Consider the following 14,998-nt stretch of genomic DNA (forward strand, 5'->3'; position numbering starts at 1 on the left):
CAAAAAGAAAATGGATTGAAAGCCATTGCCATGATTTTGAAAATTTGATAGGAGATTCTAGTACGACTTTTCCAGAAGAAATGCCTATTAAACTGAACGGAGGGATGAGGCACTGATCTATTTCATGAAAAGATAAATTTAAAAATATTAAAATCATATTTTTTAAAAAGCAGTGATTTCTCTACACAAATAGCATTTCTATCAGCTTAGAATATACTTTAGTGTTCAGAATTTATGTAACATTGTCTAAATAAAAATGTAACTGTCCTTATCACAGAATGGAGCCCGGAAACAATGACTGTGGCTGATCTGAAATTTACTGTATTGTCTAGAACATTTATTAGAAGAGATTCATTCTAATGAAGTAGTTTCGGTATTATTATAAGTTAACTTTCAGTAAAAGTAGTCCATCTAGGAGCTGTATTCTTACCTCTGCCACCTAATTGTTTTTTTGTTTTGGGGTTTTTTTTTTTTGGCCAACGATTTAGTTTCCTGAAAGCACAAACATGCTGACACTGATCAAAGACTGAACATATGAAGGCTTTAATGTTATTCTCATTCTCCAAGTTTGGTGGATTAAACTGTAAATTTCATTTACAAACCTAACTCTCCACGCTGTCCCTAGGGCATGCAGGAGGCACCTTGCAAGAGTCCAAAGATACTTTGGGGAGGGACAACACCTTGCACTCGTTGAGACTGACATGCCCAGGCACCCAGGTGTGCAAAGGTTTAGTGTCCATGGGGTCATCAGTTAATGAAGTAGATTGTGTTACATTTTCTGCTCCAAAAGAAGACTGTCCAGTTTGGAAATCAGACAGCGCTTCTGGGCTCAAATTGTCTCAGAGAAGTTTACTAGCTTTTTGGTTTTAACCAGTTTTGCTGTGTATGTGAGTACATATGTGAATATATATATATGTGTGTGTGTGTGTGTGTGTGTGTGTGTGAACATATATATATATCTAAAATTCAGCTTCTAAATTTACTAGCTTTTTGGTTTAACAAAGATATTATTTTAAGATGCTTTTCATTAGTGTATGTTTGCAATGCATAGCAAATATATTTATTGTGGAGAGCTAGTGCATCATATGCATAGTGCATCTTCACCCTTTTTCTTCTCCTTTCCTTTGTCTCCCTTCCATCGACCCCCACCCCTGCCAGGGCCCCTCACCTTCACCACAAAGTCTAGCTCCCTACTTCCTGTCATTCTTAAATTTCAATCTTTAAACTATTTATACTTTGGGTTTCTCATATAAGAGAAACCATGTAAAATTTAACTTTCTATGCCTGATTGATTTTACTTAGTATCATGGACTCAAAGAACATCTATTTTCCTACAAATGCCACAGATTTATCCTTCGCTATGGCAGAGTACTACTCCAGTGTGTATAAATACCACATTTTCTTTATCCATTCACTTATTAATAGGCTACTTCAACAATTTAGCTGCTATGAATTGTGCTGCTATAGACGTGAGTGTGCATGGATCACTCTAATATGACCAAAACAAGGCAGATTTCATTTTACCCCAGAAAGAAGAGCTATCATCAAGAACTGAAAAAACAAAAAATATTGGGGATGTTGTGATGCAAAAGGAACACTTTTCCACTGTTGGTGGGACTGTAAACTAGCCCAAGCACTGTGGAAATCAGTATGGAGATTCCTTGGAAAGCTAAAAGTCCAAATTCCATCTGACTCAGCTACAGCTCTTCTGGTGATCTTCCCCAAGAGTTAAAAGGCATGTTCCATGGGGAGTCAGTAACATGCCTCAATTTTTCCGCTGTCTGTGACATCAGTGTGAAATTCAAAACGTAAAGTGTAAAATATTATGAAGAAAGAGAGGAAGAGGAAGAAGTGGAGAAAGAGAAAAGGCAACAAAACATAAAAAGCTGGCCACAGCCTTTACTGCAGGCCATGGGTCTGAACAGCCTCTGGCACAGAGAAATCCTTTGATCCAGCTGTGGCAGGGACAGACAGCCCAGCTTCCAAGGAGCCTTTCATGGGGTGCAGGCAGGGCTCATTGTGGCTCCATCTTCCGAACGTTCATGGTGCCGGAGTTGTGCCAACCATGACTTCCACCAGAGCCATCACCGCGGTGCCCATGTGCCAGTCACTCTCCAAACGGAGCGGGTCTCCAATGCTGCCGGTGCACACTGGGGTGGCCAGAGTGGAGCTGGGATGAATACAGCATTTGTAGGAGAATTCTCTCCCGGCAATCTGAGGGAGAAAAATGCTGGGCTTTATATTTTGCCTTTGTGGTTTTTCCTTCCTGTTTTACCAAAGAGAAAGATTGAAAATCATGACACAGACATACTAGAAGTAGAAAAATTATATTTGAAGTTCTGAGTACCTTGTCTTTAGAAAGGGAAGTATAGACATTATTTGGTGTGTGTGTGTGTGTGTGTGCGTGCGTGCGCACGCGTGAACATAATATCTGAAACACTATCCCAAGTCATTTTAGCTGAGGGGGTTGAAACAGCATCTCAGTAATGAACTGACTACCCATTCTGGGCAGAATCCCTGGAAAGTCTGGTTTCTTCAACCCTTCATTTCCAGCTCAAAGAAGTCTATATTTTTTCCCTTCCAACTTGGCTTCTGTTATTTCTCCCTTCAGTCTGAAAGCTAGGAAGCCGGTCTTCGATATTGGTATCATTATTACTGTGACTAGACCCTGCTCCAGCAAAATCTTTTTTGGTGCCAATAAAAACATCCTTTGTTCCTTACTCAGCAGGAGACCTTGCCCGGGTACAGACTGTCTCTAGACCATGTTTCCAGGTCCAGATTCTTGAAGCCTGTGTCTCCAGATAACTGGCATGCCTGCTACACTGTGTTCAGAAAACACCTCCGCTCCATCCCTCAGGCTTGGCCCAGTGCTGCCTCCTCTTCAGCTACATCTCTACTGGAGTATTTTTCTACTCAGCAACCTGAACAAAGGGCAAGATGTCCCTGTGGCCTGTACACGGTGACTGTTCGTCCTGCTCCTAGACTATTCATCCTGCCTCGCCTGGTCTTTCTCCTGAGACCCCACAGAAGTTCATTCCAAGAGTGCCCCCTACTGGCAGCCTTCTTCACTAAGATGGAATTGGCAGTGGGTAAAGACAGCCAGAAATTCTTTTTCTGGTACTGGAGATCGAACTCAGGACCTTGTGCTTGTGAGGCAGGCACTGGAACCACTGAGCTAAATCCCCGGCCCTGACAGCCAGAAATTCTTGCTACAGCATGGTAGTGGCTGGGATGAATGGAAAACAATTTTTAAAACTTTGAAATAGCATCCCAGAGAAATTTGAGAGAAAATGTGTGGTTTGTTTTCAAACACGGAAGTAATAGTAAGTGTCTCCCTGGAAGACCTCCTACTGCAGCACACATTTCACCAGCTTTCAGGTGAGAGAGGTCTGAAAAGAACATGGAGGTAGGAGGGCAGGGTGGTGGTGATTCCTTTAGTGTTGCCCCAAGAGTGGTTTTACAGTGTGACAGGAATCCAGTCACAATATGACACAATTTTGTATTTGGCAGACAAGGGAAACTAATTTTCAAGGAATACAAGTCATAGAAAAAAGAGCCCATAAACTCTTCCCGGTGGAGGCCCTGTCGATGCGGGGTGGTAACTGTACAGGGAGGGCCAGTGCCCCTTTATCAACCTCAGCAAGCATCCTTCAGTGTTTGAGAAACACCACCTGCCCAACTGCAGACCTGAGTGAGATTTTCCATGGCTCTCTTCTTCTAAGTGTTTTTCTTGCATTTTTTTTTTTTTTTTTTTTTTTTGGTTTTTCTCCTGGACAGCTCTGACTTTTAACACCATCGTCACCAGTACCACTGCCAACAACACGTATCCAGAGCCTCAAAAGAGCCTCAGTCGGGCAGGGAACCCTCTGTCACGTATGTTCTCTTTTACAGTGATCCCTTCCCTTAAAACCTTCCTCTGGAGAGGGACTCTGCCACCTGTAGTTAAGAGAGGGAGAGGGAGAGACTGTGCCTGTGGATCCCTGCTCCTGTCCCGCTTAGCTTAGCAGAGTATGCTTCTTGCATCCCCTGAAAAAAATCAGAGCAGACTGTCTTTTGGTTCAGAAAACAACCTTGCAGTGCAATGTGAAAATTTTCTGTTGGGGTCTTGGTTTGTAATGCATCTTGACCCAGAGAGCTTTTTATCTCTGCCTCAGTAACCTCCTCTTATCACTCTGCGGGAGCCGGCTGTCTGCCTTCAGGTACCTTTCCAACAGACACAGCAGCCAGCCCTCTGCTGTCTATCACACACTCCCTGACTTCCTCAGAGTGAGGAACTGCTCTGGGTGTTTGCTCTCGGAGGCAGAGGAAAAGCCCTTGCTTAGAAGATTGAGCTGATGTTTCCTGCAGTCACCCACGCCCCCTTCTCCACAGTAAATAGCGACATGCATGGAGCTGTTCACAAGTGCACAACCCGGCGTATTTCAGGGCAGTATCTGCACTTGAATGTAGTTGAAAGTAGATTTAGAAGTGAGGATTAGATATAAAGCACCACCTCATGACTCTGCATGAATTTGTCTGGTTTAGACCAGTTTTCTAGTTGTGCAGAACCACTGCAATAAACAGACCTTTCATAAACCATAGAGTATGTGTTCATGGTAGCAGAATATTTTGCTTAAAATTTTTTAAATTATGCCATGAAGAATTTGGGCATAAATCCATTTCAAATCATGTGCTGTCTCAGGGGTGGCCAACATAAAAATATGTGCCAAAAATGCCGTGTGGGTCAATTTTAAGATCTCTTTCTCTCACCTCATTTATGATTTTATTCACTACCACCTACAAAAACCTACCTACAAATTCCTGCCATGTGCCTGTCCTATTGGCACCTTCACAAGAGCCAACAAAATAAAACCCTTCCTTCTTATAAAGCCAAACCAGAGTCATCACTTCAACATAAGCTTCCACTCTCATTCTCCCAATTCAGATCTGATTGTGCCTTGACAAAAGATATGAGGTTCTTGGCATTCTCTTTTATAAGGTCACCAATCCTGGGATCCACTCTGATTTTTAGAGTCCCTGTCTCAGGCTGTACAGGAGGTAATGGAAAGAGTCTAAATTGACAGAGATGGCTAAAATAAGGATGGAGAGCTTTAATATTTATTGAAATTTATTATGTGTGGGCAACAAAAGAAGAACTATTTATCTCGTTTAATTCTCGTAAGAGGCCGACGTCCACATAATTTCACCTCTGTGTTAAACACGAGGAAACCAAAGCACACCTGCTTAAGCACTCTGCGACTGTAGAAATGGGCACAGGCCACAAACACAAGCTGAGCTTGGAACTCATGCTCTCGACCACTAAACTGAGGTGATGCACTTCTGTTCACTTCTTAAACAACCTGCCTTTTAAACCAGGTTAAACTTTTGGAAAAGTTGGGAGGTGGATAGTAACAAAAATTAAACCATTTCCTTTCATGCCAAACAATTTTTATTTACAAAATCAATTTGTATTTTAAATGTGCACAATATCCTCACCTTACCACCTGCTCTCACATAGCGAGGACTCACAAAACTGTGTTCCATAGACCCTATGTACTCGGATGTCTGGGGCTCTCCTCAGAGTTAAGACACACAGATTCTTCTATTAAAGATGTTGACCACAGCAATGATCTGGACAGGGATAACGCAGATTAGGCCAGATGTGCTCACTGGTTGTGGCTTCATGCACTGGACACTGAGAGGATCAGCAGGCGCCTGAGATTTCAGGCAGCAGAGGTCAGAGGGAGCCCTGTGTCAGATCCCCTGGCCCCCATCCCTGTGCAGTGAGACAAGACAGACCTGCTCACAGGCAGCGCTGCTCAGTTCCTCCTTATCCCTCCTAGCCAGACTGCAGACTTCCTCCTTATCTTTCAAAGTTCCAGAAACACAATAATGGCTGTGGCCTGCCAGTGACTGTTTTTCCAGCTTGGACCCAGAACCAAAGGCATCTGCCTCATGCTCTGGGATTTCCTGGCCTCCCGCACCCACCCCTTTCCACAGTCAAAGTCATTCATATTGTATAAAGCAAAAGGCACCCCAAAATCTGCATTCCACTTCCCTTTGACAAGAGATTCCCCACCTCATGCAGGGTTTTACAAGAAAGATAAACCCCTTGAGTTTCATCTTCATCCGGTTCATCCAGTGTTGAGTTTGCCTGGGACAAAACTAAGAGTGGAGGGTGAAAGGGCAATAAGATAAAACAGAGTAATCCCTACGGGGGATGGACACAAATTAGAATGGAAAGAAATATGAGGAAGCTGGGTTCACACCCATGTGCACAAAGTCCTCTGCAGGCCCGGGAAGAAGAAATTAAGTCTGCCAGGGAAAATTGTTCCATGTCCAGAATAGCAGCACCACAGTTGATAACAATGATTTTGTGAATTAGACCTTAAAGAATAAGCAAGAAGCTTACAAAAAAAACCAGGAGAAATATTTATTCTAAAAAGCAAGCACAGCATATGGGAAATCAGCAAAAGAGGGCATGTAGGCAAAAGAGAAGACTAGGTGATGGAAAATTAAGCTGGAGAAGTAGAGTCACCTAGATTTGGAAAAATCTCAACACCCTCTTCAGGAATGTGGGAATTATCTTGAAGCAAACAGGGGCTAGGGAAGACTTTTAAAGTATCACAGAATGCAAGTTTCACTGCCACGATAAAGGACAAACCAATAGGGTCTAAAACAACATGAAAACAGGTTCCCCTCCCACCAGACACATCAAGATTCAGCAGCACGTTGTTACCTTGTGGGAATCCCAGACTCCTTCCATCTTGTGGCTCTTTGTCTGAAATAGGTGTCCTCAAATGACTGATGCAGCCCCGAACAGCACATTCTCCCTTCAGTCAGCAGACAATGATTTCACCAACCAGAATCTGCACCTATCAATCCCCTCAGATAAAAATCTGGCCCCATGATCATATCTAACTCCATATGAGGCAGGGAAACTTTTCCTTCAGCTAAGATGCCTGTTGTATCAAAGAATGGGACAGAAATTGCTAGAAAATTGCTAGCTACCGAAGAATGCAATTAGGGTTAACTTTGTTTGGAAAACATTTTGTTAAAAAGTGAACAGAAAAGAGGAGATCAATTAAGAGAATATAAAGTAGGCTGGATGGGGCAGATGAGCCCAGTGGAAGCAGTGACCATAGCAACAGGAGTGGAAGACCATGTTGCAAACTATACATCACCCAGCCCTGGAAGCTGGCCTATCAAGTACCCAGGCAAGTAGCGCCCAAAGTGTGGCTTTCTGCTCACGTTGCTAAATCCCTCCACTGAGTCACAGCAGCTGAGAAGAGCCACCTCAGAGCGTCTTCTTTTTCAATCCACCATTAACCCTTGCTCACTTCTGGTCACGCTGGACCCTGCTGCTGTTCCCTGTTGCTCAGTGTCACAGTGCCCTTCTGAGCCCAAAGCACACATGGGGTGCAGGCCAGCTGGAGGAGCATGTGGGGCAGAGAAGTGCTTAGTCATGAGGAGTAGGAGCATCACGGATGGTTTCCTTTGGGGCACTGAACTCGAACTGAGTGATTGTAGCCAAATAGTTACCAACATTTTTATTTTTCAGACCGACTGATCTCATACACTGTAAATTATGAACTCGGAGAGACATTTGTTCATGATCTTTAGTGTTCAGAGGGAAAAGCATAACTCTCACCCAGATGTCTGATGATTCCCAAGATCTAAATTAAGCATGCACATTCATGTTTCACTGTTAATATTATTTGGATACAAGTCAAGAGTTCTTTCTCCTCTGATGTGCACAAGAAAATAAGAATGCAGAGCACAGACACATTAAAATTGCTTTATACTTTTATTTAACTTTTACCAAGCCTTGGTGTATATTTTTCTACCCAAGGTGCTTGCATTCATAATTCAGTGACTGGTTTTGTGAAAATAAACAAAGATTGATTGCATCCAAACATCTAATAATATGAAGTGCGTTAGAAGCTACCTTTGAAGGGCTTCTGCCCATGCTAGAGCTCACCCTCTTTTCCTTTCTGAAGCAGTTTCTGTTGTTCCTATTTCTATGACAACATGTGGGCTAATTTGACACAGAGGGTGTTCCTACCACTGCTCCTCTATGGAAGCTGTTCTCTGTGTCTAGAATGTCCTGCCTTGCTCTTTTGTTTAAATCCAGAAGCAGCCTACTTGCCCTTAAAGGCCTACCCTGGAAGTTATCTTATCTCTGTGTCAGGTAAACTGAACAATCAGAAGCTTTGGACAGACACAGTGGTGCCTTGGTTCAGAAACTCAGTTCTCTCCACAATTCTGGTCTCAAATCGAACTGGACAAGAACTGAATCAAATTTCCCCATAAAGTCAACATTGAATCTAACCATTGAATTTGATTTAGTTCTGGTCCAACCTGGTTTGTGACCAGAATCATGGAAAGAATCAAGTTTGTGAACCGAGGCACCACTTGGAGTGTGTAACCTCCCAGCTCCTTGACTTGGTCCTCCATCAACCTCTTCACTTCACTGAATGGAATGCTGTTTCAAGACCTTGTTGTCGTCAAGATCCATAACTTCTTTGACATTATAAACTTTCCCATTTTCTAACCACTATTTCTTATTTTTCTAGATCTTCATTCTCTTACCTTTCCATAGCTCTTTGTTGTTCTCAATGAAGTTCAGAAGAAGGAGTTCTGAACTTCATTCTTAACACTGAAGGGATTGATTGTAATCTAGAACCTACCTCCCATTACCTTGCAGCCCTCAAATAAGTATCCATTAGAGAAGCTATCACTGGGAGATGAGAAAATATGTATAGCACTGAATGAATGCCCTCTCCTCCATTTCCACACTAGTCCTGAAATCTACCTCACAAGGCCTGTTGTAGCTGGACTGTCACCCCAGGGGAACATCACAGTGTTGTTTAGATCACTGCCATGACAAATTCGTCTTGTTCCTTACAGACTCATCCTGCAGGGTTTTTCAGAAATTTTCCTATCTCTGCCAGGCCTTCTTCATATCCCTTGCTCCGCAGTGTTGTAGTGAATCCAAGCTATTAGCACTCTCTCCAGTCCCTCAAGCTGTTCAAGAGCCCTTTACACAGAGCACAAAGAATCAAGGTCTTGAGGGCTTCTGGCCACTTCAGCCACTTCCAGCTGAGCCCTTCCAAGGCACTTTTATTTTTTTTCCATTGAGTTTATTGGTACATGTTAGGTATAAAATAGTTACATTCATCATTGGGATCTTGTACCTTTGCATGACACATCTTGGTTCTTATTTTTTCCCCTTCCCCTGCCCTCCCTTCACCCCCTCCACCCTTCCCTATTTGCAAAGACTTTGTTTCCATGTTTTTCCTTTTCTCATATTTTTTCTTTTCCCTTTTTTCCTTTCCCTTACCCCTCCCACTTCCCCTACCTCTTTAGACCAGTTCTTCCTATTACACAATAATTATACATTGTTTTAATTACAATATCAAAATTTAGAGGACATTACCACAGATTTTACAGAATTGAAAAGGATATAGAAAGCATATTACAAAAATCTTTTTTGAAATAAATTTGACAACTTCTAAGAAGTGCCTTGGAAGACAAATTAATGAAACTGACTCTAGAGGAAATAGAAAATTTGAATAGCACCTATTAAAGAAAGTATATTCCTAGCTTGAAAACCTACCTATATGACAACAACAGGCTCATATACATTTTAACTACTGAATTATATCAAATATTTAAAGCAGAAAAAAGAAGGAACACCTCTCCCCTCATTTTAGGAAATCAACATTGTGCTAATCCTAAAACTGAATAAAGATAATAGAAGAAAAAAGTATGAACATAGGTAAAAATTTGTTTAACAAACCAAGCTATGACAAGTCAGATCTGGCAGGATGTAGAAAGTGGTTTTATTACAGGGATGGCAGTGTTGGTTCAGCATTGGAAGATCCACCTCCAAAAGTCGTCATTTTAACAGAGGAAAGGAAAAAACCATATGATCCTGTCAGTAGTTGCAGAAAAAGTATTGGACTAAATTCTACAGCTGTTCATGGTAAAAGCTATCAGGAGACTAGAAGTAGAACAGAACCTTCTCAACAGATCAAAGACACGTACTCCATACTTCCAGCAAAAACACCTTATATGAATGGAAAAGATACAATGCTTCCTCCCTAAGGTGGGGAACAAGGGCAGATATACGTACTCTTCATCTGTCCATTAAACTTTGAAACATAGGCCCAAACCAAAATAGTCTGGCAATAAAAAGACACAATTAGTAGATGATTGGCAAGGTAGAAGTAAAATCTTTATATGTAGATGAAATGATCATCTACAGAGAAAATACTAATAAATCTCTAGGAGCCCCTTCTTCAGAACTTGTATCTGAATTTAACAGGATTAGAAAATACAAGGTATATATATAAATTTCAGGTCTATGTATACTTGCTATAAATGGAGAATTGGATATTGAAATTTGAAATTTATGTAGGAGTAAAAAAGGACCTAGAAAAGTAAAAAGAAAAAGAAAAAAAAAAACAGTGTTGGAAGACATTTATTATCTAATTTTAAGACTTCTTCTAAAGCTGGAGTAATCAAGGCAATGTTGGTGTAAGGAAAGATATGTGGATCAATGGAATAAAACAGAGAATCTAGAAAAAAACCACACATATATGGTCCACCGAGTTTTGAAAGATTATTTAACATTAACATTTTATAGAACATAAGCTCAACTCAAGAGCAGAGGAAAAGATAGTGTTTTCAGCAAATGGTACCAGAACACCTGCTATCCATATATAAAAAATTAACCTCAACCCTTTATTTCCATACATAAAAATAACTTGAAAGGATCCATGAACCTAAATATGAAAGACTAAAATTATAAAACTTTAAGAAGAAATTATAAGGGAAAATGTTCATGAATTTAGGTTAGGCAAGAATTTCCTAGGATACAAAAAACATGATGTATAAAAGACAGAAATTGATAAATGAGATTCCATCAGGATATAGAACTTTAAATGACATTGATAAGAAAATGAAAAGTAGTCCTTAAACAGACCATATTTATAATACATATAACCTATGACCAGAATATATAAAGAACCCTTACAGCTCATTAATATACAACTGAATTAAAAAGTAGACACAAGAAGATGATAAATAGCAAGTAAGGCATAAGGAAAGGTGTGCAACTCTAGAATTACAAAAATACTAATCAGTACAATAACAAGATCGTATTATACACTTATTAGAGAGATGAAGTTAAAAGTTTTAACAGAACAGATGTCAGCCTAGGTGTGAACCAGTTAGAACTTTCTAATACTGCTAACGTGAATGTAAAATGCTAAAACCATTTTGGAAAACAATATAGAAATTTCTTGTATTACTATTAAGAACCAACAGTTCTCTTCTTAAGTTTTTACTTAAGAGGAATGAAAACACATGTTCACAATAGATTTTTACATACAAGTTGACTATCCCTTAGCTGAAATTCTTGGTACCAGAAGGGTTTCAGATTTTGAGTTGAAATCTACTTGATCTGGAAAGAGGATAGCTACTCCTGCTTTTTTTCATCATGACTTTTTCTTTTTGTTGGATTCTCCCCCTTTGCTTTAATTTCTTGTCACACCCAACAGATTCACTCTGCTGGGCTTCCTGGGGTTGTGATCCTCATTGTCTTTTCCTGGCATAATGTCTAAAATTTTTTGGACTGCTGGTTTGGTATTCATGAAGTTCCTAAGGTGCTCTTTGTCATGAAAGTATCTTAGTTCTCCATCAATTTTAAAAGATAGTTTTGCAGGGTACATCAATCTGGGTTGGAGGCTGTTTTCCTTTAGGGCTTGAAATACATCACTCTAAGCTCTTCTTGCCTTGAGGGTTTGCATTGAGAAATCTGCTGTGATTCTGATAAGCTTTCCTTTGTCTGAGATTTGTTTCTTTTCTCTCACTGCTTGTAGAATTTTGTTTTTCTGTTGGGGAAATCTTAACTATTATATGCCTATGTGTAGATTTTTTTTAAAATCAAGGCTAGTTGGAGTCCTATATGCCTGCCTTATCTGTATGTCAAGTGCTTTTCCCCGCTTGGGAAGTTTTCTGCCATCACTTCTGTGAACAGTTTTTTTTTTAATGTCATTTGCACTCTCTCCTGTTTCTTTGTTGACTTCTATCAGTCTTGTGTTATTCTTCTTTGCACTGTCTAGCAGCTGTTGGATTGATTTCTCATGGCCCCTTACAATTGTAAAGAAATTTTTCTTTTCCTGATTACTAATTGCCATTTTATCATCTATATCTGAAATTCTGTCCTCACATTGGTTCATTCTACTGCGTAAGCTTTCAATGGAATTTTTAATCTCCTGGAAATCTGTTTGCATCTGTTTTATGGATTCTATTTGTTTCCTATGTTGAGATTCCATCATGTTCCTCAGCTCCTCTCTGGATTTATTAATCATGTCTTGCACTAATGACACAATCTCTGTTGTTATCTGAGAAATTATTTCTGATTTCATTTTTTCCAGATCCTCTTTTGTTGCTAGTTCAGTGGGTCCAGGTAGTTGGGTATCAGAGTGTTCCATCTCATTTCCCTTTGGGGTTGCTTTAGGTGATCTGGAAGTCTGGTTTTGTGACTTGTTTACGTGTCTTCTCATTTTGACAGGGGGCGGGGATGCTGCTGGTGCTCACCTCCTCTGTGCTAGGAATGGGGGTAAGTTGACCTGGAAGCCTCCTCTGTGCTAGGAGCCTCCAAGATATGTTTAGACACAGCACCTCTCTTAGCCAACACCAGCCCTTCTGTCTCTGCTCAAATCTACAGACCCCACCTGACACACATTCCTCCTGGTTCCTCTATCACTCCTCTTCCCTATTTATTTTCTCCTGATCTTAAACTTCATCATGGAATTACAATGTGGAAAAACATGAGGTTCAGTACTAAGCCTACTTCTATTAATGTTGTGGCAATGAAAAGAGAAGATTTATGATATCTGTATCTTGATTGCCCTGTATGATAAATGCAATAGCAATAACACTGCACTAATAGCAGGTTCTTGTGAGGATGATGTTCAAGCAGGGTATGAACATGCATATTCCCCTACTGGATGTACTGGCAAAAAGCTCCACTGTTTGGTGAGTAGTCATCTAAATTGAATAAGCCATAACAGGAGAAAAACTATTATTACCAAACTTTTACATGATTATTTACATTTGTTCCTCTTTTCCACAAAGAACCCTAAATCTATATTAAACTGGTCCCTGCCTCTACCACTCATTTCCCATTATCAATGTCTGAATATTCATTAGATCCAATTTTTAATTGTGTAACAGGTTTGATTAGTCCTATCATCAAGTTTGTGCATAGTTCTTCATTTATCCAATGATTAGTTTTTTCCATGGATTTCTCATACATTTATCCAGCAATTATTTACTGACTGCTTACTTTTTGGAGAGCAATGTTGAAGTCTTGGACAGTGCAGTGATCAGGAAACAGATAACTCTGCCTTCCCTGGACTTGCAGTTTACTAAAAATGCCACTGCATTTCTTGGAACAGGTTATAGCTATTAATAGTTCATAAATCCTCTCTGAAATGTATGTTTGTTAGTCTAGTGTATTAGTCAGTTTTCCCATTGCTGACTCACAACACCCGACTCCCACAATTTAAAGGAGGAGATTTAATTTGGCTCATGGTTGGCCAGGGATTTAGCTCAGTGGTTCCGCTGCCCACTTCGCAAGTGTAAGGACCCGAGTTCAATCCCTGGCACCAAAAAAAAAAAATGTCTAATTTGGCTCATGGTTTCAGAAGATTCAGTCTATGGTGGGCTGGCTCTAAGACAGAAAGCCACCCTATGGCTGAAGGATGTGGTGGAGCAAAGCTTCTTAGTTCATGGCAGACAGGAAGTAGTTCATGGGATCAATGCTAATCAGAAAACTGGTTAGGGCCCATTTATGATACACAACAGCAGGCTTTCATGTCCTACATGAAAACACCCAAAAATGTGACCACCAGTCATCTAGAAGAGAAGGATTTTAAGGTTTTGGCTTACACACATTTGGGGACAAAAGTCCACTTTCTGCAAGAGAGATCAGAAAGGACTCAGGGAAATATTGATGATTCAGTACAAGGCCAAAGGTGGTCTGTTGGCAGAATTCCTTCTCCTATGGAAATCAATCTTTTTCTTTAAGTTTTTCAATCTATTGAATGAGGCCTCCTCATATTACAAGCTATATGGTTTCTGACTGTAAAGATTTAAATATTTTTCAGCCCATAATACCTTTATTGTGATAATTTTGTCTGCTTTAATTTTATATGAAATTTATTGGTATATTTTAGGTATACAATATACTGACATTCATCATTGGAAATTTGCACCTTTACGTAATCTCTCTTGGTTCTTATTTTTCCCCCTTCCCCTGCCCTCCCTTCAACCCCTCCATCCCTCTCTATTTACAAAGACTTTGTTTCCATTTTTCATTTTCTCATATTAATTCCATTCCCTTTTTTCCTTTCCTCTACCCCTCCCACTTCCCCCTCCCTTTGGCCCTTTTCTTCCTATTTCACATTATCTATTATACCATTTAGTACTTATTTGTACTTTCAGTTTCTCACACTAGAGAAACTATTTGGTATTTACACCTGTGTGTCCTATTTATTTCACTTAAGAGTATGGCCTCAATATTCATCCATTTAGCTATAAATGTCTCTAATTTCTCATTTTTATGGCTGAGTAGTACTCTGTTTTATAAAAAAAACCACATTTTTTTTTTAATCCAGTCTCCAGTTGATGGGCAGTTGGGCTGCTTCCAAGTTTTAGCTGTTACAAATTCTGCTGCTATGAATATGGGTGCACATATATCACTGTGGTATGATTCTTTTAATTCTTTGGGGAAGATACCCAGCAGGGGAATAGCTGGGTCAAATGGGACTTCCAGTCGTATCTCCATACTGATTTCCACAGTGGTTGCACCAGTCTATACTCCCACCAGCAGTGGAGCAGGGTTCCTCTTTCCCCACAGCCCCACCAGCATAAGTTCTTGGTTGATTTTCTGATACCAGCCATTCTTTCTGGGGTGAGGTAGAATCTCAATGTTGTTTTTATT

Source organism: Heterocephalus glaber, unplaced genomic scaffold, assembly GCF_053883595.1.
Source record: "Heterocephalus glaber isolate CG9 unplaced genomic scaffold, H.glaber_assembly_v1.0 deba00001465, whole genome shotgun sequence".
In the NCBI taxonomy this organism is placed as follows: domain Eukaryota; kingdom Metazoa; phylum Chordata; class Mammalia; order Rodentia; family Bathyergidae; genus Heterocephalus; species Heterocephalus glaber.